This window comes from Columba livia, chromosome 23 (genome assembly GCF_036013475.1).
Source record: "Columba livia isolate bColLiv1 breed racing homer chromosome 23, bColLiv1.pat.W.v2, whole genome shotgun sequence".
NCBI classification, from domain to species: domain Eukaryota; kingdom Metazoa; phylum Chordata; class Aves; order Columbiformes; family Columbidae; genus Columba; species Columba livia.
In genome coordinates, this window is record NC_088624.1 from 5343266 (window position 1) to 5346816 (window position 3551).

At 44.5% G+C, this 3551-nt stretch overlaps 1 long non-coding RNA gene across 1 annotated transcript; it reads left to right on the plus strand.

Annotated features, from left to right (window-relative positions):
• The first annotated feature begins 307 nt into the window (after positions 1 to 307).
• On the plus strand, positions 308 to 1451 carry LOC135576127 (uncharacterized). The gene is made up of 2 exons (XR_010467725.1): positions 308 to 431; positions 1147 to 1451. It is a non-coding gene; the product is annotated as an uncharacterized LOC135576127 (long non-coding RNA).
• Positions 1452 to 3551: the final 2100 nt, after the last annotated feature.

Genomic DNA, 3551 nt, shown 5'->3' on the forward strand with positions numbered 1-3551 from the left:
AGGGCCAAAATACCCCCACTATTGTAAGTTATGGCAACCAGTTTATGCCGGATGAAGTTTTGATCCTGCTTTACTAGAGGAGCAGGTGGTAGACGACAATAAAGATTACCTTACAGATCTCTGACAAACATTTCCTGTCACTAAATGTCAGGTTCTTACAAAACTCATTCTGTACATGGTAATTTCAGGGTGCATTCATTTTTGAATTGTCTAACTGGCTACATCCTTGCAAGATGAATCATCCCCAGGGCTCACTGTGGAGAGCTAATAACACACACCCATAGTGCCTGTTTGCCATAATTCAAAACCTGTGTGAAGAACTCAGACTGTGTGGTTGGGAAGAGGAGGGAAGGCTCCAAATGCCATTCTGTCAGTTCTCCCAGGATTAACTGGCTTTGCTCCTGTGCTGGTGCAGCCACCCATGCTCCAAGGTGTGGGCCATAGCCTTTGTGCTGCCTGGGGAGAGACATCTGATGCTGGTTATCTGGCTGGGACAGCACTGGCCTGCTCTTCTGCCCTTGCTAGCAGAGAAAACTGCTGGGAAACAAGAGTTTTAGGGCCAGCTCCCAGCTCCCCTGGGCACTGTTAGCAACTGAATGCCCACTGTTAAAAAGTGCAAAGAGGCACTGGGCAGCCCTCACTGGCTGCTCCAAAATGAGTTTGTTGTTTTTTTTTTTTTTTGTCAGGGGGTTTATTATAAATTAAGAGAAAGAAAGAAAAGAAAGAAAAGAAAGAAAAGAAAGAAAAGGAAAGGAAAAGAAAGAAAGGAAAGGAAAGGAAAGGAAAGGAAAGGAAAGGAAAGGAAAGGAAAGGAAAGGAAAGGAAAGGAAAGGAAAGGAAAGGAAAGGAAAGGAAAGGAAAGGAAAGGAAAGGAAAGGAAAGGAAAGGAAAGGAAAGGAAAGGAAAGGAAAGGAAAGGACTGCATTGGATTTGAAGCTGCCAGGTCAGCTCCAGATGTTCAACCAGACAATATCTATCTGCATGTAAAAAAATTCCTGGTTTTGGCTGGAATAGAGTTAATTTTCTTTCTAGTAGCTGGTATAGTGCTGTGTTTTGGATTTAGAATGAGAATAATGTTGATAATATGTTGATGTTTTAGTTGTTGCTAAGTAGTCAAGGCCTTTTCATTTTCTCATGCCTTGTCAGGTACACAAGAAGCTGGGATGAGGAACAAGCAGGACAGCTGACCCAAACTGGCCAAAAGGATATTCAATGCCATATGATGGTATGCTCAGTATATATTTTTGGGGAAGAAGAAGGGTGTTTGGAGAAGGAAGATGTTTGGAGTCATGGTGTTTGTCTTCCCAAGTAACTGTTACACATGATGGAGCCTTGCTTTCCTGGATATGGCTGAACACCTGCCTACAATGGGAAGCAGTAAATTCCTTGTTTTGCTTTGTTTGCATGTGTTGCTTTTGCTTTACTTATTAAACTGTGTTTATCTCAACCAATGAGTTTTCTCACTTTTGCTCTTCAGATTCTCTCCCTCGTCCCACCAGTGCCAGACTGAGCAAGCAGCTGTGTGGTGCTTAGTTGCCACCTGGGGTTAAACCACAATGGGAAAAAAATAAGATGTAGAACAACTCTCAATCCCTCTTGACAAAGACTCAAGTGTTCCTCATGTTTGCAAAAGATAAGCAAACAAATGAATATGTGAAACCTTGCAGCTCCCCTGTGATTGTAAACTCCTTAGAGAAAGACATGGCAGTTTGGAACCAGCCAGAGCTCCTGTGCAGAAAGCTGTGCTGCAGCAGTGAGTTGCAAGTCTAGGACAAGCCTGACTTCCCACAAGTTGCAAATGCTGTGGTGAGGAAATAGGAATGAAGATCAGCTGATGAGGTTCATTCCAGCATTAATTACTGACAAGTACACTTCCTACAGCATGCAAAATATTGTTAATTAGCAGCTGGAAATTTTTTGTCAGCATTATCAGCATGTTTCACACCTGTCTTAACATAGTTACCTCCCCTTTCAGCAGGTTTTCCTTTCTCACCCCTTCAGCTTTGTTTGTGAAGGAATGGAAGGTGTGCTGGGTCAGAGCATGGGTTTAGTCCTCCTAACAGGGCTTTGAGTGGATGTGTGTAAGCATACCCAGTAAATGTCCTGCAAACTGTTTAGGAACTCACATTTCTCAGGTAGATTACATCTTCTAATGTCTTCTGTGGTTGAAATATATAATTTGGAAAACTTCTGGCTACCCTTGGGACATACAGGCAACATCCCATCCTCTCTTCCTGCAATGCAACTCTCTCCCTCCGCTCTCCCCACTATACAGGAAAATGTGCCATCCTTAAAGATCATTTTCTGTCAGAGCCACCTCCCCAGCACAACTTGATGTGGAGCAAGAGGAACACCTTTCCCCAAGAGTCTGTGGGGATGCTGCCCTCTAAGTGCTTCCTGCAGGCCCCAAGGTCCTCACAACTGCAGGATACGTTCTGTGTTTGTGAGGACATTTCCTGGGAGAGACAAAGCAAGGCAGGGCCTCAGAAACCTTCCTTACCTTCGAGGGAAAGGTCCTGAAAGGGGTCTGTTCAATATGTTCCACTGTACCTTTCCTCTAGGAATGGTGAAGTGTCACCATGTACCAGTCTTCACTAGTGGCTTTGGGAGGGGAGGCACCTTCTACTGCAGTAGAAGCTGGACAAGCTGGAGAGGACACAGTCCCCATGGCATGCTGGAATGGTAGGGACAAGGTTTTCTAGGACAGGAATGTGATAATACTGGCAGAATATGTGGACCAAGTACCAGAAAGGTCCCATGTAAGCAGGTGATATTGGCGTGGCCTCAGCTACTTGCACCTGTGCAATCCTCAGCTGGACACCCAAGGGCTTCTGTGTGACAGAGCGCATTACACCCTTCTTTCTTCCTCCATCCCTTTCTCCCTGTCGTGGTTGCAACCTCCCCTGAGCCACCTGAGCACCTGGGTGACCAGGCAAACAGGGTATATCAAGGAGAAACAATTCCCATTATGCAAATGTAGTGAGACAAAGCATTGAGGCACCCCCCCATGCTCCCAAAAGTCCTGCTGAATGGGAAAAGAGCCCCATTCTGTCTGAAAAAGGTAGCAATGTTCAGTCACCCCTGGCAGCTTAATGGACCTGTGGATGTACTGATACCTGGATCATAGCCCGAGTAGGATGGTACAGAACTATATAATCTGAAAAGTTCTGGACATAGATAAATGGTGGAAAGCACCACAAATTATCTGATCCTAAGTGTGGCCAGAGTGGAAATTTACTGACAAAAGGTAACGATCAATAAATGGTGATCCTAAACTAAGACCCTTTGAGCTCTCCTGGATTGCAGTGGGCTGTGATCAGAACCTCCCTCTGATGGGAAACCACCAGAGCTCACTTTGTGAAAACTCAACAATCATTTGCTGGTGATTCTGCAAGGATCTAAAGACCTAACTGAGTACAGTCTGCTAGCGAAGATAGATTTCGCAAGATTCTACGAGTGCTCATTAAGAAAGTCATACTAAAAGTAATTCCTAAACTCAAGAGGGAAATTTTAGCAATAGCTGTACCTACACATATATTACACATACATTA